This window comes from Otolemur garnettii, unplaced genomic scaffold (assembly GCF_000181295.1).
Source record: "Otolemur garnettii isolate 467f Iridium unplaced genomic scaffold, OtoGar3 scaffold00097, whole genome shotgun sequence".
NCBI classification, from domain to species: domain Eukaryota; kingdom Metazoa; phylum Chordata; class Mammalia; order Primates; family Galagidae; genus Otolemur; species Otolemur garnettii.
In genome coordinates, this window is record NW_003852492.1 from 6,581,778 (window position 1) to 6,604,190 (window position 22,413).

The 22,413-nt window shown below is 44.5% G+C and overlaps 1 protein-coding gene across 2 annotated transcripts in view; it reads right to left on the reverse strand.

The window, feature by feature from the left end:
- Positions 1-22,413, reverse strand: part of OPCML (opioid binding protein/cell adhesion molecule like) — a 1,086,020-nt gene that overhangs the window by 947,335 nt on the left and 116,272 nt on the right. The gene's annotated exons all lie outside the window — the stretch shown is intronic.

A 22,413-nucleotide genomic window follows, 5' to 3' on the forward strand; every position in this document is an offset into this window, starting at 1 on the left:
TGTAATGATCACTCTCTTGCTCAAAATCCTACAATAGTCCCCCCCATTATAATATTAGGTATAACCTTTTCAAGAGATGGGGTGATATATTCCTGACTTACCTTTCACTTCTTTTCCCCTTCTCTCCTCCATGCAACCTACATTTGTGGGACAAATGGCACTTCCCCTGTCCTTGAACACCACTATCATTTACTCTTCTATGCATCTTTTTTTGACCCATCTAAGTCAGCTTTCTGTCCAATATCACCTCCTCTGTAAAGCCTGTCCTGATATCACAACCACAAAAAAGAATTATCCTTCACTCTTCTGGACCATTATCAAACTTTGCTCCTATTTCTACGGAGATATTTACAAGCAGGTGTGCCATAGAAATCTGTAGGAGTGGTTTGGCCCCTATTCAGAACATCAGATCTTGAGGGCAACCCATCTTCATCAACCCTCAGCGATGAGTTCATTGCAGACCTCCATGTCCGTTTCTCAAAAGAAGCATTGACTCTGGAGACTCTTCCAGGCAGTTAAAGAGTCGGAATTATTAGTGCTTATTTTCAAACAGCTGGTGAATTATTGTGAGTCGTTTCCAAGTAAATGTGAGTGGAAAGGGGATAAAAGTATGGATGGCGCCTCCCCAGTTGAGCTGGTATTTTCCAAGCACAAGAGCCGTATCTCTTCTTTGTTTTCCTTCAGTATCTAGTCTAGGGCTATGGAGTCATTGATATTCAAAGACTGTTTCATTATCTATACCGTATTTTCAAGCTCCAGTGTCCTGCTACCCTTTCCCCAACTCTTCAAGAAGGATCCATTTCACTTTGTTATATCAGACGGAGAGATGGACAGATAGGTGTACAGGTAAACATAACAGGAAATAAAACATCACCACGGTTAGATTTCTACCTTAGCTACTGAGTGGACTTCGCTCACCCCTGCTGAGCAAAGCAAGTCTTTTAAGGACAAGGCAAAATGGAGATGAACTGGGGAGAGCAGAGGGAGGGATGTCCCAGCTACCTGAGTTGAGCAGATAACACTTGGGTAATGCATTTGGCTCTGAGTTTGTGCCGGCGAAGGCAAAACGGGAAAGGACATTGGCTTGTGCCATTTGTTCTCTAAAAACAGAAAGCATACAAATTCATCAGTCAAGACAGCACTTTCCTTGGAACCAAACTTAAGCAGAAATTCACTGTGAGAGATAGCGTGGGGTTGCCATCGACAGGATTTATAAAAAGGACGTTGAGTGACAGAGTGGAAAAATACCTTCAGCCTCATTTTTATAAAAGACACAGAAATGCTGTTCAATTGCCAAGTCTCATATTGATTCCCCGTAAAGGTAGAGGCATTACATTAAATCCCAGTGCGGTGAAGGCATTTCTTCAAGGAAGATGACGCTATTTACCCATCATTAGTATGGCATGTTTGCTGAACTGTTTTTTCTAGTGGCGATGATGGATTTGAGTTTATCCAACCCTGTGCTCTCACTTCGTGCCTTCTGTTGCCAAGGGCAAGCTCCAACAGAAACCTGCTCGCAACGAGACACCCCATTAACTGCCAGTGAAACAAAGGGAAGCTAGCCTGCTGATCTAGGGGACCAAGCCTTGAAAACATGGACCTTTAATAAATTACATCGACCAGCACAAACGTTGACCCTCCCTCACGGCAAGTAAGATTTATTCCAGTGACATTTTGCAGCTCTGTCTCTGATCTTTAGCTTTGATGGGGTCTCTCAGGTGTCCTGGTACTGTCTTGTGTGGTCTTTACAGAAAGCATCTGTCATGTTATGTCCAAGGATAACCATTTCCTGCCTGGCTTAGGACAGGGTCATCTCTCAAAGCATTACTTTATTGTATACCTCTCAAAGGCAGTGAGCACATCTGTCTTCTTTATACTATTGTATAAAGAGCTCATACTAGGGACTCAGTTAACATTCGTTGAATGAATAAGATGCTTCTTCTCTGTTCCTCCAGGAAAAAACACAAGAGCTTTTTGCTAAGGTTGCACCTTCATTCTCTCCAAGGGCTGAGACAAGACTACAACTGTCTTCAGAAAAGAAAGCTACAAAGAGATGCAAACGAGCAATGGTGCAATTTTCAAAAATAAACAATCTAATTATCATGATTGCATCCTTAGACATACAGTAACCCAATGGGGCATTAACCTCAGATCATCACTTGCAATGGCTTGAAATGCAAAAGTCAACCAATACTTGCTCCTTACTGAGGTCTGACCCCTCACCAAACACTACTAGTCCTAGTCCTCTATGTGAGTTGAGAATCACTGTTCTGAAAATCCCAAAGGGTGCAGATTTTACATCTATTCTGCAAGACTTTGGGATGCTAAGTGAGTTATTGCTTGCTTGCGAAGAACAAGCCCTTTTAAGCAGAAGCGAAAAACCGAAACAGATCCCTGGGGACAGCAATACACCTGCAAGTAAAACTGTATCAGAATAGCTCTTAATCTCACTTCGACCATCTTGGTATTTATTACACAATCCTTTTTATTTTTGATTTTGGTATCCAAAATAACTCTAGATATAATTTTTTAAATCTCTCTTCCTAGTAAAAAGAGATTTAGGGAAAGAACTAAAAAGAAAAGGGCAAAATTACCCTGTTCACTTGTGATTTTTTTCCTAAAATTTAGGACTAAACCAAGCAGCCATGTCTACCGATAACAGATCGGGGTTCTTGGGCTGAGCAGTAATATGGACCTGGGTTTGAGCATCCCAGTTGTATGATCAGAGGCAGTTTGCTCAACCATTTTAATCATCAGTGAATTTAATATATAGATGATAAAAAAGTAGCTAACACTGTTAGCAAAGTTCTGGGGTATGTAGTAAACTCTTAAAAAATGCAAGCCAGCACCCTCTCCAGTATCTTCTCCTGCTACTTTCTCACAGCGCACTTGCAAAGCAGCCTTCCTGCCATCACACACCACGCTCCCGGGTCTCCTCAGGACAGTGGGAGTCCAGCTCGTGACACAAACACACACACCGGCCCCACATGCTGCTCCCCTAGACGTGGAAAGGTTGCAGCCAGCTGAAGACAAATGGCCATTAAGCCCTATTCCCTACAAATTTAATTTCACGAGAGAGCAGCAGTTCTCAAAATAACCCAAGCTGAGAGGCGTGCTACTGGATTTCTACTTCCTTAAGCAGGATGTCATTTCTAGATTTGTCTTCTTTTTAATCCAATTTTCTAAATTTAACCACATTAGGAGAGTGTGTTTATATATATACACACATATATACATACATACACACATGAGTGAATGAATAAAGTGCTTTCTGCATTTATCTACTAAAGAATGCCCAGGTCAATTGCATATTGCATGCAGTAAACTAGACAAACCTTCCTGTAAAATTAGGATAGAGAAACTGGTTTGCATACAGAAGGCCACTCATCTTCCAGGAGACCACAACTCCGTACTTCAGAAAGTCCTTTCTCTCGGCTATTTTGAGTCCCCTGTGCTAGGCTGCATGGGTGCCTTCCCAATCCTGCTTCAGCTCTTCTGACCCATAAGTTTCAAACACCCAGCAAAATCTAACCCATAAGTTTCAAATGTCCATCAAAATGGAAATGATGTCTTCTAATTCAGCCTCAAGTCAGAAGAAGATTAATGCAAACTTGTAAACAGTTCAAGTTGGTGTGGTATATGTACACTATGGAATACTATGCAGCCCTAAAGAAAAACAGAGACTTTACCTCCTTCATGTTTACATGGATGGAACTGGAAAATGTTCTTCTTAGCAAAGTATCACAGGAATGGAAGAAAAAGTATCCAATGTACACAGCCCTTTTATGAAACTAATTTATAGCTCTCAAATGAAAGATACAACTTAATTCTAGCCCAAGAATATGGGGAGGGGGTGGGGAAGGGGAGGGGAGAAGGGCGGCTGGGTGGTGGGAGGGTGACCGGAAAGATCACCTACGTATCTGTCTAACAAGGGTCCAAGTGAACTTTTCTAGAACTAGAATATAAATGTTTTGACACAATGACTAAGCAAATTACATGAAATCTATGTTAACCAGCTTGATGAAAGTATTTCAAATTGTATATGAAAACACTACACTATACCCCATGTTTGCATTAATGTATACAGCTATCATTTAATAAAAAAAAAAGTTCAAGTTGGACATGGCTTCAAATGCTGCAGGGAATCCACATCTTTCTCTTGGCCATCAACTATGTCTTCGTGATCCTGACGGAGGAACTTACGGGTAATTGCAGTTGGGTTACATTATTTGTGTTTGTTAGGTGAAGTTCAAGTTATAGTTGAGCCCTTCACTCAGGCATCTCCACTAATTTGAATTATTCTAGGGAGATAGTTTTACCTCCTCAAACCACTTATACCTTAAGCAACTTTTAAAGATGATCTTTGCCCCTTTTACTAAATCACTGGGCAATAGAGTCATGACAGTAGTTCACATTCCTGTGGTGCGTTCTGCCCTCCTGAGAACATTCACAAGAATGGTTTCATTTGCTCTGATCATTGAAGAGTAGCTCTGGAGATGAGTGGAGGTGAAGGTGTTTAATGCCACTAAACTGCTGAAGTGTACATTTAAAAGTAGTTACAATGGTCGATTTTATGTTATGGTAGCACAGTAAAAAATTTAAATGAAAAACGTACATGAGCGATAGAGGGAAGTGACGTGTTCAAGGTCAAGCAACCCAGCGGGGAGCAGCCTCCGATTCTCAGTTTAGGGCTCCCCCCACTGAGGGATGTAGCCTGTTGGCCCCAATCAACCTACAGCTTGCCTAAGGCTAGGACACCTGGTTTCAGATGCCAAGATTCAAGTTGGGCCCCTACGACAGACAGTCCTTAAAAATGCTCCTAGACTAGACTAAGAATGCTTGCCCTATATTCTAAAAATGCCACACATTCAAAGAAAAACAAGCCATTGACCTCATGGGACATTGCAACCCTTTCTCTTCTGGCACCCAACTCATTCCTGCTTACAAACTTCAGCATCTAAAGAAAAAGTGATCTCATAAGTTTATTTCACTCCAAGTAATAACCTCGATATCCACTGTTTCTCCAGGTTCACATGGGGAAAGCAACTAAAAAATGCCTCGAGGTTTAGAAGTCATAGCCTGTATTATTTTAAATATTAGACAACTCTGCTTTTTAAGTAACACAGATGTGGTGTGAGACTAAAATGAAATAATTGATATGAAAATATAGAGTTCCAAGAAAGTAAGATAAGAATCAAATATCTGGTGATTCAGACCAGTAGAAAGAGATAGAAAATGAATAATTCAAAAGGGCAAAAAATCCATATGTATTTTCCACAAAAATTACAAAGCTTTGTACAGTATTTTACAATTTGCGAAACATCCTCTCACGCATTATCTCGCTTGACTTTTTAAAAAAATCCTGTAAAACAAACTATCATTATTATTATCCTCACTATTGCTATTCTTCTACAGTGGGGGAAATGAAGGAATTAAGAATTGGAATTTTTCCAACTCCGAATCACAATCTGATCAAGGGTCACAGTCTCAAATTTGGCAGAGCTGGTCCCCCATACCATTTTAAAATGTTGTGTTGATATTATAAGTTGCAAAGTGAATATTGATGGGATTGGTTTTAATACGACTGAGGTTTGAGAGATTTACTCCATACGAAAAAAAAGTAAAAAAGAGGACTCAAGACTCGCTGGGAAATGTCTGGTTTCCCCGAGGCTGACTCCCACTCATAATCTCCTCACAACCAAGTCCTTACTAAAAATAACCAATCTCTTTCAGACTAACTCTCTTTTAAGCCTTCAGTGAGTGGGGAAACGGTTGAGTATGAAATTTTCAAAGGCAACCTCTGGCAAGTCCACTGGAGCTGGAGACAATACTCACAGCAGTGAGTTCTCCGTGCAGCAGCCAAGCGAATTCTGTAATAGCTGAGTGCTGATTGTCAGTCTCGAAAATCAGCTGGGCCACGAGCAAGCCAAACCACCCAGGCTCCACAAAGATTTAAAACCATTTCTGCAATACTGTGTCTTCTTCCATTTTGTGCTGCTTTAACAGAATACCTGAGACTGGGGAATGTACAAGAACAGAGACTTATTCAGCTCTGGAAGCTTGGAAAGTCCAAGGTCAAGGTGCCCGCATCTGGCAAGGGCCTTCCTGCTGCCTCCTCCCATGCTGGAAAGTGTCACGTGGCGAGAGAGAGCGCCAGAGGGGGCTGAGCTTGCCTTCATCCCAAACCCACTCTGGTGACAACAAATCTGCTCCCAGGACAATGACATGAATCCATTCGGAGCCTTCATGACTTAATCGCCTTGTAAAGTTCCCACCTCTCAACACTGGGGATTAAGCTTCCAACACACCCATCTTGGGGGACACATTAACGCTACAGCACGGTGCGTCGTAATCACTTTAACATACTTAGAACTGAACTCTAGAGAAGCGAGGCAGTGGTACCAGGCAGGTGATCGGGCTTTCACAATCATGCAATCTTACATCTCAGATCATCATCTCTCTGAAAGGACCAAGAGATATTTTCCCATTTGCCACAACATATAGGTCCTACATGGAGTTATGAAAGCACCAGATCTCCTGGGTCTGAGAAGATGACGAGACCAAGAGAGAAACCTACCAGACTGTGAGAAGCTGGAGGTGTGGTCCCCAGTGCAGCTCAGGCCCCTGCTCTGCCTTTGGCTCTTAACTGCAAACTGCTGAGTGGCTGACCTTATGGCGCCAGCCCTGCAGGTGTCGGTGCAAACTCTAAGTCACAAAAGCACTTCTCAGTGACTGGACATCCTGAGGCCAAAGCAGGGTAGGAACTGTAATGATAAATCAGCTGCAAGTGCTGGTTCTCTTCTTTCCCTTTCTCCCAAGCTGGTAAGGAACTCAAACTCAAGAAAAGCTTAAATTAGGACCCCTGTTGGAAGTCCTCTTACCCCCTTCTTTCTGTGACTGTGGGGCAGTTCTTTGCTTGCCTTCAACCCTGCTGTATTCCACACCCTATGAGGATTAGAGGTGCCAAATTTTGGTGCAGTGATTAAAAAGCTCTGGAGTTAGATCGTCTAAATACAAAGCTGGGTCTGCCCAATTTACCGCGTGACCTTGGGCAATGTCTAAATGTCACTATGCATGTTTTGTCTTCCATGAAATGGACTTACCTGACTCAAGCAGTGATTCTAAGATCAAATAAGATAGTGTGTTAGTAGACTAACCAGTGCACAGGAAAGCCCTCACCAAATATTAATCTTTCCTTCCTCTGACTCTTTCTCTTAATCACCATTGTGTCCCATCTCTAGCATGGTAGCAAGCACCAGGCACACAGTTGGCCATTAGACCAATGTTCATGAAATTCTGATCAAGACCCACACAATCCTTGACTGATACAGCACACTTGATTTGTTTCAATTTTTTTTATACTTGGAATTATCATCATCATTTAAGAAGCCCCAGAGTTGTCCTGTAAAGGGATTGGTACATGCTGTGGGCTTAACTGGACAGATTGAAGCAAATGGCAACCTCCTTTTTTTTTTTGCAGTTTTGGTCAAGGCCGGGCTTAAACCTGCTACCCCTGGTATATGGGGTCAGTGCCCTACTCCTTGAGACACAGGCACCGCCCAGCAACCTCCTTTTTTAATTATTTTGTTTTATTTTATTCATTTATTAAGACAAAGTCTTATTCTGTCACCCCAATTAGGCTCAGTAGCCTTCCCCGCCTCACCCTCACCAAGTACCTGGGACCATGCCATCATGCCCAGCTCGGTTAATGTCTTTGATTTTTGTTAGTTGCTATTTCCCAGGCTGGTTTCAAACTCCTGGTCTCAAGGAGCTTCCTTGAGACCCTCTGCCTGACTTCCTCTCACCTCTGCCTTCTGAAATAGCAGGATTACAGGTGGGAGCCACTGGGCCAGGCCTACTAATATCAAATGTAATGTTATCATATCAATTATGCATTATATCATAATTGAAAGGAAATTGGCAAGTTTAATGGGATAAATATGCACCCTTTATTTTAAATAGGCAGTACATAGAACAGACTGATAAAATAGTCTTAATGGAAGTAGAGTTTATCATTCTTCATTCGCTAATGATCCCACAGCTGATTTTATCTCATTCCATGAACAGGTATCAGCCAAGATATTCTACCTTCCACACATTCTCCTAGCTGTTGTACTGAATGAAGACACAAAAGATAAATCTTAGTCTGTAAACTGCCATTGATGGTGTGGCTTTGAACAGTAGGTATTTATCTTCCCACAGTTCTGGAGGCCAGAAGTCTGAAGTGCAATTGTTGGCAGGGCTGGTCCTTTCTGGAAGGTCTGAAGGAGACTCTGTCCTGTGCTTCCCTTGCAGTTTCTGGGGGTTGCCAGCTGTCCTTGGCTTGTAGACACACTGCTCCCATCTCAGCCTCAGTCTCCACTGGGGATTTTCTCTGTATCATCTGTGTCTTCACCCTCCCACCTGGCTGATCTTTCTGTTTTTAGTAGAGATGGGGTCTTGCTCTTGTTCACACTAATCTCAAACTCCTGAGCTCAGGCAATCCACCCACCTCGGCCTCTCCGAGTGCTGGGATTACAGGCTTGAGCCACCATGTTGGATCTACCATCTGCATTTGGATCATCTTCCTCCAGGTCGTGAGATGGAGACAAACCCAGTCAGCACTAGAGAGGAGATCTGGAGATTCCTCATCTTCACTGACATCCAGTGAGCGCCACATTCAGCCTCTCCCCTCAGCTGTGTTTCCTTAGTCTGCTCTGGCTCTGGTGCCAGGAAGCGGAGCTCTGATGCTGCCTGTGGCAGTGCCTGGGGCCACCAGCGGGACAACATCATCTGATTTGTACCCACACCCAAAAAACTCTGCAACCTTTCCAATCGGATTATGTCAATCCCTACAGCAGTGAAAAGATGTAATTTCCTGCCTCCAAACCTATAGCTCTTCCTCTTCCTATAAGCCCTCCAATGCTAGGCCCCCATCTGCCACTGAGCTAAAGAGTTTCACGCCCAAAGAAAAATCTTGCAGAAAGTGCAGACTCAGCAATGTGGCCCAGGCGAGGTAGAGGCATGACCTCCACTGGCCAGTAGTTGAAAAAGAATAGTTTCCTCTCTTCTCCGCTCTGCCTTCAGTTCATTTCTGTTGTTCCTTTTGTTTGGGCTTATCTTGCTTCCACTTATGTAATTGGTCCACTGGGTAGGGACTATGTCTAATTGCATACTGTTTGCACTGCCTGGAACATTATAGTCCTCAATAAACATGTTATTATTATGATTATTGTTATGATCTATCATAACAATAATCGCAATTCAATGCACATTCCTCCAAACTTTGGGCAATTTGGAGAGCCAGACACATACGCAGAGTCCCCTGGATATCCCTAGGAGCTTCAGATAAGGATCTAAATTTAAGGGTGCATATCTAAGAGGCACCTCCAAACCTGCAAAGATTGGAGGGTAATTATCTCCTACCCACACAGGGAACAGAACATGAGACCATTCTTCTTCCACGCAGTTGAGATCAGAAAAGATAGAAGAGAAATTATATTAAACCATAGGTTTTTCCAGAGACAGTGAAGACCACAGCTAGGGCTGACCCAGTGGCAAAAAACCTGTTCAAGCAATGATAAGAAAAATCATTTACTGGGAACATTAATTTAAGTTGTGGGAGCCGAGCTTTCCCCGGCTTGCCCATTGGACAAATGCTGTCAGGATATGCTGTGAGCTGTTCCAATGAGATGTAATAATTGAATTTGTTTTCATTTAATTTGGAGGGCCTTTAATTAAAAGCCAGGCTTGTGTGTGCAGAGAGATAAAGCCGGTGCACGGAGACTGGGGGTAATTTGGGTGCTGCATGCAATAATTAATTGTAAACTCAGAGGTCAGGAGACTGGCACTATCTTCGCGAAATCAGCACAGTGAGCCGGCCATCCAGCTAGAATGGACCCGGGAGTGGCAGAAACACACACTTAAGTGATTTTTTGAAATCTTTTTTGTAATTACAGAATAGCGTGAGGTTAATTTGCAAAGTTCATTAATCGGAGAAATAAAAACATCAAGTGATCACCCGATGGAAGACAACCAGGAAAGCCTGATTTTCCAGTCACCGTCTCCCAAACCTTCTATTCAATTTTGAAACAGTACAGAATCCATGCTGTGATCAGTGAACCCCCAGTCAGGTGTGGCCCGCTTAGTGGGATCTTTCTGCTCTCTAGGTCTGAGGTTAAACCCATCTGCCTGATGGCTTCCAGAATGATCCAGACACGCCTTAGCATGATGGAGCTAAGACCGAGAATGAGCCACAGAATACATTCCAGAATATTCTGCTAGCCTTCAAGAAATCAACAGCCAGAATTCACATCAGAAGATAGAGTCTGAATTAATGCCCAGTATTAATCCTGGAATCAGGATTAGAGGATTAATGAGAGTCATCAGTCTTCAGATATGAAGCAATAAAGGAAAGGTTTTGTGCTTACCGATGATTTGCTGCCCTGAAAAATGGCATCCCATTAGACGCATATTTTGTGCTTGAGAGGGCTTCATTGTGGAAGTGTGTCCCAGCATGCAGGGGTGGAGTGGCTGGACGTCTGCTCCCTTCCATCCCTCCCTGTGGGGTGGAGAGATGCGACCCACATCTACAACCACCACGCTCAGGGATTCCCGGTCAGAGACCTCCCCCCGCAAGAGATGGGCTCTGCCATCTAATGCAAACACAGACAGGTGTCTGGGCCCAGATGTATTTCTAGAAGTTTAACTGCTCTCAGTTTCTTTTTCTGGGAGTTATAATTGCTCCCCAGAGAAGGGAGGTTTACAGGAGGGAGACTGTCCTCAGAGAGGAGAAAAGGGAACTAGATCAGAAAGTGTCTGACAGAACTGCCTGGGGCACTTTTTAAAATTACACAAGCTTTATCATTTCCCCAGACCTCCTGAGCCAGGATCGCAAGAGACAGAGGCCCCCGATAATTGTCTATCACCCTCAGCTAAGAAACACTGGGTTAGATCAACGGCCAGCTCTCTCTCCTACATCTAAAGTCACACAAGTCCGGGCTGAAATTCTAGGAGCTGTACACTCACTGTGTGCCTAGCTGTTTGCTGTTTTAGAATGTACAGTAAAGTCCTCGCTTAACCTTGTCAAGAGGTTCCTGGAAACTGCAACTTTAAGTGAAATGATGTGTAACAAGATCAACTTTCTCAGAGGCTAATTTGATACAAACAGAAGTTTCTACTGCATATAGCTGGTCACAAAAATACCATCCGACTTTTAAATAAAGACCTACAAAAACATTTGCTATGAAACATGGAGATACCTGTGAGCTATACACACATTTAGTCTTAATATTGGTGACTCAGGGTGCCAGGAGGGAACCATCCCATAACAGGTGCACCCATCACAGGCTGCACCCTACACATCCCCACAGTCGCTCACGCTGGGGACATGAAGACACACCAATCTACCTAACACATATAGCTTTTGGTGTGAGAGAGAAGCCTAGAATACTACCCAGAGAAAACCCACATGGGCAGAGCCTGCAAACTCCACACAGAGTGACAGGTAGAGCAATTTTTCTGTAACACTTCTCTATTATTTTTTTCTCCTCAATGAAACGACATTTTAAGAAATGGCATTACTCAAAGACCTGCTGTAATCATAGAGTCTGAAGATTAGAAACTTTATTTCAATCATCCCTCTTACAGTTAAATAACCTCTGACTATATCTCCGCCAACCACTGTCCATCCTCTTTTGATGCCTTGGTTTTTATCAAATGTAGCTATGAGGCTTCCTGGGCACCTGGCAGTGAGAAGAAGCCACAGGTATGTTCCTGAGCAAAAGACAGGCATCTTTGAGAGGGACACGCATGGGCTGTCAGAGGGAGGAACTGGTAATCCTTCAGAGCAGGGATCTCTTCCCCAAGAAACCAAGCAATCCATCACCATACCCACTTCACAGATGAGGAAACTGAGGAACACAGAAAGATAATAACTTTCCAGAATCAGCTGTGGATATGTGATTCCAGAGCCTAAACCTGTAACTTATATCACAGAAGCGCTGTCCCCAGTTATCACTCCTGGGATTTCTTGTCGCTAAGTGGTGACTTTAGAAAACTCGACAGAAGTGATGATGGGATTAGAGGAGAATTTAGAAAAAAATCTTTGAATTGAGGTATGAAGAGGCCAGTATTGCCAATGAGAATACAGCAGAATCTCTCTAAGTTGACCTCATGAGGGACTGTAACAAATTGGTCCACACACAGAGGTGGTCAACATAACTAACTAGGCCTCGTGTGCTGATATGTACACGTGGTGCATGTCCAGTCTATGAAAACTGGGTCAACTTAAGGAGGGGGTCAGTGTAGGGAGGTGGTCAGCTATGGAGAGTCTACTATATTGACACCTTGTTTTTTTTGAGACAGGAGCCTCAAGCTATCCCCCTGGGTAGAGTGCCGTGGCATCTCAGCTCACAGCAACCTCCAACTCCTGGGCTCAAGCGAGTCTCCTGCCTCTGCCTCCCAAGTAGCTGGGACCACAGGCGCCCACCACAATGCCCGGCTATTTTTTGGTTGCAGCCATTATTGTTGTTTGGGGGGCCCAGGCTGGATTCGAACCCACCACCTTGGGTGTACGTGGCTGGTACCTTAGCCACTTGAGCCACAGGCGCCGAGCCTATATTTACACCTTAAATGGAACTAAAAGCACCTAGTCTCCAAGGGGGATAGAGGATTTAAGCCACATCAACAAAATTAATGCCAACTGTAGACATTATAATCATCACTACCACTGTGCTCCTACTATGTGTCAGATGCCAGCTATCTTCCATGTTTTATTCTTAGGTTTTTGTGCCAACCATAATAGATACTGAAATTTAGATAGTTACCCAAAGTCTCGTAAGTAGTAGCAGGGCTGAATGTCTCCCTAGCCTGCTCCAATCAAGGAATTTCATTTCTGGAGCTGATGCCATAATTGAACAGTAGTCAGGTAATAGTCAAACGCTTTCTAAGTGCCAGGCAGCAGGCAGGGCACTGCGGCACACAGATTTGTCAGGGAGAGAGACAGCCCAAAAAAGTAACGCCGCGTGATTGAGTCCCACAGCAAGAGGAAGCGCTGTGAGCCCTGAGAACACACTGGTGGGACCTGGAGCTACGTGCAGAACTGGGCTGGGGAGCAGGCGCTGGAAAGTGGAGGGGGAAAGAAGGGAGGCAGCTGAGGGGACAGTGGACACAAAGCCTCATGGATCAGAAGACAGCACCCACGCTCAGAATCTGGAATAGTCTCATCCGACTGGGGCACCCCGACACGGCGCATAGGAGTGTGTGTCAAAGATGACATTGGAGCATTTGCTGAGCTCCTGAGGGACAGTGACTGCCCTGAGTGGCTTCTTGTTGGTTTACTGGGTCAATATATGGAAATGCAGGTATTGGGCGACATCAAGATTCCAGTCCTATCTCCAGGTGGCCTGGCTCAACAGTTGCCCCAAATCTATGTGACATTCCCGATAACTCATCTCCTTAGGGTTCTGGAAAACTTATTTTCGAGGCGAGCCCAGTGCTTGCTGAGACGTTGACGTCTGTAGCTGGGGGGAGGCAGGAGGGAAAGATGCCTTCTCCGGGGGCCCCCGTTTCCAGGAGCCAGGCACTCGCTGAGTCTCTTTCTCCAGGTTCTAATTGCTCCCTTGAGAAAGGTTGCATAGCGCGCTTCAGTTTCCCTTTCTCCCTGGGTCTATTTCGGGAACTGGTTTAGAAGTTATGGTTTTTGTTGCCTTTTTTTTTTTCCTTTGAGTGAAAGAACATGTTAAGGGGGGGGGGGAACCTCTCATTTTCATCAGCTCTTTTGACGTTGCTGGGAGACAAAGCAAGCAGTAGCAAGTCTCCAAATGGGCTTTAAAAAAGAAATATATTTTAAATAAACCCCCGAAGCAGAAGGCATCAGTTGACAGCATGCTGCATGTCCTGATTCTCCTCTGCCTGGCGAGAGAAGGGCTTTCCTGGCCTATAAAAAAAAGTCACGTAGAAGAACCCCGTTGAACTCTTAGAAACTGCACGACCTACACTGACAAAGAGACCCCGGAGATAGCTGTGGACCCCCAAAGTTATCCTAACGCTTTTCATTCTTTCCCCCACACATCCCTGGATGTTTATCTGCCTTGGTCAGACCCATGGCTGGGGTGGATCCCGCGCAGGACCCTGCAGAGTTAAGTGAGCATCGGAGCCGCAAGAGAAGGAACAGGTAAGTTAAGGAGCTGCTGGAAATGAGGCAAAGACTGCAGCTTCCCAAGCTTGCATGGACGCAGCAGCGTCCTTGAGACACCAACACCAAGGACTAAACCCCGAAAGAATAATGGGTGGCCCCAAGTAGGAAGTACACACAAAAGAGCTCAGGAGGGCACAGGTTCAAACTTTGATTTAATAATCATTCGCGTATTTTTTTTCCTTGAGGCAAGAGTCTCCCTCTGCTACCCTTGTAGAATGCCACGTCATAGCTCACAGCAACCTTAAACTCTCTTGAGCTTGAGCAATCCTAGTGCCTCAGACTCCCCAGTAGCTAGGACTACAGGCTCCTGCCACTACACTGGCTAGTTTTTCTATTTTTAGTAGAGACAGGGTTCTCACTCTTGCTCAAGTTGGTCTTGAATTCCAGAACTCAAGCAATTCACCAGCTTAGGCCTCCCAGAGTGCTAGGATTATAGGTATGAGCCACCACCCCGACCTTACCAATAATTAAAGTTTTTAAAGTGATGGGTGATATATACTCCACAGCTGATGTTTTGGAACAAGATTCAGACCCACTCCTTAACCTGGACTGCTGCTTTCAATGGGCTGCGACCAAGGCTCAGTGGTTAGGGTGCCAGCCACATACACCCTGGGGGTTTCAAACCCAGCTCGGGCCAGCTAAAACAATGATGACAACTCCAACAACAACAACAACAGCCAGGCATTGTGTTGGGCACATGTAGTCCCAGCTGCTTGGGAGACTGAGGCAAAGGAATTGCTTACGCCCAAGAGTTTGAGGTTGCTGTGAGTTGGAACACCACAGCACTCTACCAGGGGTGACACAGTGAGACTCTGTATCAAAAAAACTAAAATGGGAGAAGGGTGGATGGGTGGAGGGAGGGTGATGGGTGGGGTCACCTCTATGGTTTATCTTACAAAGGTACAAGTGAATCTTTCTAAAAGCAGAGTATGAATGTCTCAACTTAATAACTAAGAAAATGACATGAAGGCTACGTTAACCAGTTTGATGAGAGTATTTCAAAATGTATATGAAAATACCACACTGTACCCGGTGATTGCATTAATATACACAGCTATGATTTAATTAAAAAATCTTAAAAAAAAAAAAAAACTAAAAAGGCCACAACGACCCTTCTCCGAGCTTTCCTTGGAAAGCATCCCCACGTGTGTTGGCACAGCCCTGGAACGCGCCCCTCCGCAGAAGACAGCCAGGCAGGAGAGGATGATGCAGCCAGCCAGGCCCACCGCCCCCCAGGGCCAGGGCCCCGTGGCTGGGGCCTCACATCTCTCCTTTATTTTGGGCCCTGTTACCTTTTGATCTACCAAGCACTTCTGATGGCTTTCTCAGTGACAACTTAGACGGCTCACAGACACTGTGTCATGTTTCTCTAACAAACCTGTGAGGCAGGGTACGCAGATATCATCATCCCAGTTTATCAACGAGCAAGTGCCAGGCTCAGCCAGTGGAGCTCAGACGGAGCTCAAACTCCCCCAGTCTCGAGCTCTCCTGTGTGTCTGAGCCTCCTGTAGTGGGAGATCAGAGAAGGGTGCCCCTCCACTTTCGGTGCCCCTTCACGTTACCTTTAAGTAAACTCAATTTGCATGTAAGATGAAGATTAGAGAAGGGACAGAAGCTCCCCTCACACTTGCACAATCAGACAACGCTGACCACCTCTCACCTTGAGTTTCATCAGAGCGGCTACGTACTGACTGACCCCTGTAGGTCTATCTCTATCCCACTTGCAGCAGCCCCCTTGGGCTCACTGAGGACAGAGCAACACAGGCACTCTCTACAAAGCCAAGGGCAGCGTGTAAGGCAACACCAAGGAGTCAGGAACAGAGACTCCAAAGCACTGCTACCATTGCCAGATCTGAAGAAGAAACAGTTCCTTTCAGCTCACTGTTCAGTAATTATCAGAAAGGCCCACCTTCAAGGAGCTATGATCTATCATTGAAGAACAAAGCTGTTCCACTGTGAGCCGAGGAGGAGGGATCAGGATCAACAACACTCAGACCTTACCCTCTCTCCAGATGCTGCCTCTGCTCCCCAGCAGCCAAACCCCCTAGAAACCAGGGGGTCAGAAAACAGGTTGATGGCTCACATGGGGCAGCCCTCAGGGCACAGAGCTCCCCAGAGGCAGGTGTGGGAGGCATCTGGCCACATCTTTATCTTCATGGCCATCGTGATAACAATTCTTTACACAGTGGGACCCAATTGTCTGAGTTTTTTTTTATTTTTTAAGGCAAGTATGAAACAAAGTGGATTAAGGAAGAGAAAGGTAGGTTTATAGAGTCAGAGCAAGATACAGAGCAAGACTCAGTCACACCAGAGAGCCAACGGGCCTCCACTGCCCGGCAGGTGAGTCTCAGTTTTTTGAGATGTAGTTCCATCACCACCAGGTAACTTAAGGATGAGAATCAGTACACATATGCCCCATGTCCTCTGCGTATCACCCAACAAAGTGACCAGTGCAGTTTGTGGTTTGTTTGTTTTTTTGTGGCTGCTTTTGCCTGGATTTGTAAAAAGTGGTAAAGGAGATTGGGGTCGATCAGCAGAGAGAGTGACAGGAGAGGGAACAGGACCCTGTGTGGTCTCTCTACTGAGTGACAGTGACGCACGGGGCACTCGTCTGACAATTATAAATTTGACTTAATTGAGGAGTGTCAAAAGGCCATTCTTCATCAAAAATATCCCCCCTGAAGGCTTAAAATCCTTTCCTTCATTTTGAAGAATTGGCTAGTCTTCATTGAGAGGACTTGTCCTTCTACAAGATGGAGGTGTGACTGAGAAGCATCACCACACTGGCTGGTTAACATGATGGAGCCCCAGCAAGTGGGCAGGGCGGAGCCCCAGCAGGTGGGCAGTCTTTGAAGAGGATGGTGGAAGTGGTGAGGGTAGCGCCCACTGGAGAAATCAGGGAGTGTGAAGTGTTGTACAGAATGGATAAGGCCTTGCAAGAGGCTCTGAAGATTTGGGGTAGGTCAAGGTTGATCAGGAACAGATAGAAGAATAATAAAATCAAAATGCCCTTCTTCCTAGTTGTGACCTGAAACCCACCTCGAGTGAAAAGCAAACTCCGTGTCTCCGCTCACTTCATCAAGATGTGTGCTCAGCTGGCGGGAAGCGGTGAAGTTTTTGCCTCCATCTCTTTCCTTCTCTTTCTCCTCCTTAACTTCAAGCCTGGGGACTTGTCTAGGACGGGAGCTAACTTTCGGCTGCTAGAACTGTGCTTAATTAAAATGTTTAATTAAAACCTCCAAGAGTGATTGTGCCTGTCAGGATGTGAGAGGAAAGTTAATAAAGTTCCTTTCATTCAGTCTAACGGGCAGCCCAAGGACGGGCAGTGGGACTCGAGGCCGAGCACCTCAGGAACCTGGAGACAAGCATCACCGTGGCCTGTGGACATGCCGCCACCCCAGGCAAGGAGGAGTACGCAGAGGAAGCCCTTCTCCTGCTCTTACTCCTGACAGCTCCTCTGCTACAGCAGAAGGCCCACAGCTGACCACCTCCCTACACTGGCCACCTCCTTAAGTTGACCTAATTTTCATAGACCAGATGTGCACCACATGCACCCATCAGTACAGCAGGCCTAGTTCCTTACTGTGACCGCCTCCATGTGCCGACCAGTTTGTTACAGTTCCCTGGGTGGTCAACTTACAGTGGTCCTATTGTATATGTGTTTTCTTAGAGGCAGAGCATGTTCAAGGCCATAGAAATGACGCAGTTCCCATGCAGTTGTGTGTTTGTCCTTTGGATAGTTACTCACCTGGAGCCCTGGCTACACAGGGCTCTGCTCCTCGATGTGGGCAGGGAATTGGGCAGGTCAGAATGTCAGTGTGCTGAGTCAAGAGGCTTCATAGCTGCCTTCACCTACAATGGGGCCTCTTGCCCTAAAATGTGCATGTGCATGTGTGTGTGTGTGTGTGTGTGTGTGTGTGTGTGTGTAAAATTCTTGGCAAGCATGGCTTTTGTGGAGATTTACCAAAATTACCATGGCAGCTTTTTTGAATTATGCCTCAAGGTGTCAGAAATTCTAATATTCCATCCTGATGTTGGTAGAGTCGGGACAGGGGACTCATCGCGGACAGTCTCCCGCACCACCACCTCACCTTGCATTCAGTCCTTCATCCGTAGGTCAGATTGGGACCTAGAGTACTGGTGTTGGAGACGTATATTCTGGTCCTCGGGTATGGAGGCCAGGACAGAAATAAACCAGAAATCACTATCCTAAAGTAAAGCTTTTTCTTACACAAACTTCTAACAAGTCAATCTGGCCTGTGCACTTCAGGATACATTTAATCCCAGAACCTTCAGATGAAGCCAGTTTTTAGGCTCTGACAACTCCCCAGGAAGCCCCGTTAACAGCTTGGATTCCCAAAGCCCCAGTTCCACACTCTTCCCAACCTCATCAGCACAGCAACTTGAACAGACTGTGCTGTGTAAAAGCTCCTGCCTATCTTCCCTCCACCCCGGGGTTCCCTCCACCTTCTACTCCATGCTGGCGGTGACATCCTGACCTTGGAGAGCTCTCAACTCCACAAAAGCAGACACAGACACAAGCCCAAGGAGTGAGATCAGTTGCCAGGAGTGCTCAGAAGACCAAAAGGAAACTTGGTGCCAGCCAACAAGCGAGCACTTGATCAGATCCCCTCCTGACAACTCAATGTCATATGACAACAAGAATTTCTAAATCTGGGGTATAGGAGGAGGTAAAGAGAACGTGTGAGTTAGTTAGAGCAGACTTCTCAGACTTGAACACCTATAGGAATAACCTAGAAATTTTGTAAAAAACGCACATTTTCTGGGGTGGGGTCCAAGGTTCCACATCTCCAATCACACTTTGGCCAGGATTTAGAAAGTAATACAGGTATATGTTCTAAGGTCCAAAATGAGTCACTAAGGGTCAACCAAAAAGGCATGTGACAGGCAGAACAGGGATGTCTATGTTCTAATATCTGCAGTCTGTGACTATGTTACCTCATATGGCAAAAAGGACTCTGCAGACGTGATTAGAGGTATGAACCTTGAGATAGAGAGATTATCCTTTATTTTTAGTTTGCCTCAGTGGAATAGCATGAAACTTTACAATCATATGACTTGTCCAGGTTGACTCAGAAAGAAGCATAGTGAAAAAGATTCCGTGCCTTGCACTGCTCTGAAATAAAAGAGCCCACATGTAAGGACCAGACAGACATCCTTAGCAGCTGATAGTGGCCCCATCTGACAACTGGCAGGAAAACAGAAGCCTCAGTCTTAAAACTGCAAGGAACTGAATTCTGACAATGCTTGAATGAGCACCAAAGATGATTCTCCCCTAGCAAAGCTTCTAGAAAGGAACACAGACCTTTCTAAATCTTAATTTTACCCCAGTAAGACCCACATAAGATTTATGACCAACAGAAGTATAAGATAATACATGCATGAGGTCTTAAGCCACTACACTTGGCATAGTATGTTCTAGAAGCAGTACTGAACTAAGACACTTACCCACCTAACTGCCCTGCAAACATCCTCAAGATAAAATAAAAACTGACCTCCCTGTTTCTAGTGTTTCTCTATAATTGATTGGCTGTATCCAGCAGCCAGAGAGAGCTCTCTAAAATTTCATTCTATTTCAAAAGCACCAAGCTCTAGGCAAGGAGGTGGATGCTATAGATTAAGCACCCAAAAACCCTCTTGAAGACAGGAGACTGATGGGCTTCTGGATTGTTGAGGTGATGACTGGGGTTCCCCCTTCTCACCCCTACACACCTTGCTCTAGCCAACACTTCACCTGGCTGTTCCTCCACAGCCTCTGTGATGCCCCTTACAATAAACAGGTAAAGGTTCAGTACGTGTTTTCTTGAGTTCTGTGAGCCATCTTCCCAAGATGGGGATTTGGGGAACCCCTGATTTACAGCTGGCCAGTAAGAAGACCAGGTCATAACCTGCTGCTTGCAATTGGCATCTGAGCATATTCTGTGTACCCAAGATACCCCTGATGCTTTACCAACATCTGATTTAGTCTTCCTGGTAACTCTAAAAGGCAGGCATCATTACTTCCATTTTACTGATGAGGAAACAGACATGTAAAAAGGTTGTATAATTGGGCAGAGCCTGTGGCTCAAACGAGTAGGGCACTGGCCCCATATGCTGGAGGTGGCGGGTTCAAACCCAGCCCCGGCCAAAAGCTGCCAAAAAAAAAAAAAAAAAAAAAAAAGTTGTATAATTTGCCCAAGATCACAGATCTAGCAAATCATTGGGTCCTGGATTCTAAAGTCCATGCCCTTGTTATTGGGATATCAGGGGAGAGACCACCAATTGAATATTCACTCAATTTTGCCCCTTGTGTAAGACACACTGAAAATGTTATTTAGTATAAGAAAAATGTAAATGAATGGTCATAGAGGCCCAGAGGAGGAAATAAGTCATTCTTCAGATTCGCCAGCAAAACTTTACAGAGTTGTTCCTTCAGTGTCATATACAATTTCCCCTGATGGAGAAGAGTGAGAAGAGAAAACTGCTTGAACAAAGAGCATTTTCTAGAAAAGGTCTGAAGGGGTGGTCAGAACACAGAATAAGCTGAGGAAGAGCAGTAGATATACAGGAGATATGGGGCAAGTATTCTCAACTGTCTGCCACAGCAGGCCCTTTGCGTTTTCCCTTAACAATCGTGGTGATCTGCCTCTAGTTTTTAGCAGACCAAGTTTAAGGTCGACACTGTTCTAAAACAACCTGGGAGATTTATAAAAGAGGGGCGAGTCTCGTAACAATGTAGACTAGACTTGATAAGGTCTGAATTCAATGAGGAGGAAAAAAGTTCAAGAGCTATTCCAGAAGCAGCATAAGTAGGAATTGGTGACTATCAGTTTTTAGAGCTGAGGAAGATGGAATCTTAAATGACTTCTGTGTTTCTGGCTTCTATAGTTGGATGAAAAGACAATTAACCATCAATACCTGAGAGAGAACAGTCTGGTTCTGAACAGGTTGAGTTGATGAAACCTAATGATGGCCAACGTAAGCTGGAAAATAGGCCTAAGTCTTAAGAGCAAAGTCACTGGGAGTGGAGCCAGTGCACACCAACGTTGTGAGAGCTTATTGCTAATTATTTCAGAAATTACATGAGCCAATTATTAACCACAACCATTTTTAAAAATTAAATTATATAAACTTTTAATTAAATGCATTATAGTACTTTAAAAGTCAATGAATGCAATTCGCAATTGCAAAGATATGGAAATAACCCAAGTGCTCATCAACCTGTGAGTGGATTAAAAAACCATAGTATATGTGTACCAAGGAGCGCCCTTCAGCCATAAAAAGAGATGGAGATTTTTCCTCTTCTGTATTTACCTGGATGTATTTGCACATCCTTCTCTGAAGGAAAGTATCTCAAGAATAGAAGAGCAAGAATCCCTTTTACTCAGTACCTATCTAAAAATAGTTGAGCAACAACGACAGGCTGAAAAGAGAGAAAAACACAAATTCAAGAAGCAGGGAAGAGGGAGGGGGCTCGGTGAGTTCCCACCGATCAGGTGCAATCTAGAGGTATATGATACTTCTTGGGTACAGGACTGAACTGTAACTCAGACTTTGGACTTTACCTTACAAACCCAAATAATGCAACCTGATCGTATGGAGTCTCACACACCTGAAATTTTTTAAAAAGAGGGAGGAGTCAATGAATGTTCAAAAGCCATCACTTCCCAATTGTTTTACTATATTTTACGATTCTCTATGCTCTTAAAGAAAATTATATTCATCTCCTCTGCATGTTGAGAACACTGGGTCATGGGGCAATCCTGTGACCAGGCACCTCTTGCCAACTCTGCATTTGATGACATCAAATCGGCAGCCTGAAATTGACTCTGGTGTTTTTACACTCTGAGAATCAGCGGATGCTACAGATCAACTGTTTTATTTATTGTCTAGCCTTAAGAAAGACACAGAGAAACTGTTAATAATAAAGATTAGACTTAAAATGTTAGCACGTCTGCAACTGTTACATTGTGAATAGCTCAAAAAAATTGAGGAAATATTCTTTGAGTTTTCCAAAACCATTATCTAATGGAACAAAGAAGTTGCCCAGTCACTGACAAAAGAAGTTCTGACATGTATCTCTGCTGTTTCACCTCATCTTATTCAACGTAAATGAAAACCATCAAGCAACATTCACGTCAGAACTGCCTGTTCACCAAAGGTGGCTCCGGATCCAAGCGTTTCCATAAATCAAGGGAAGTATAATCTGAGAATCAATTAGCTTTGCTGAATTT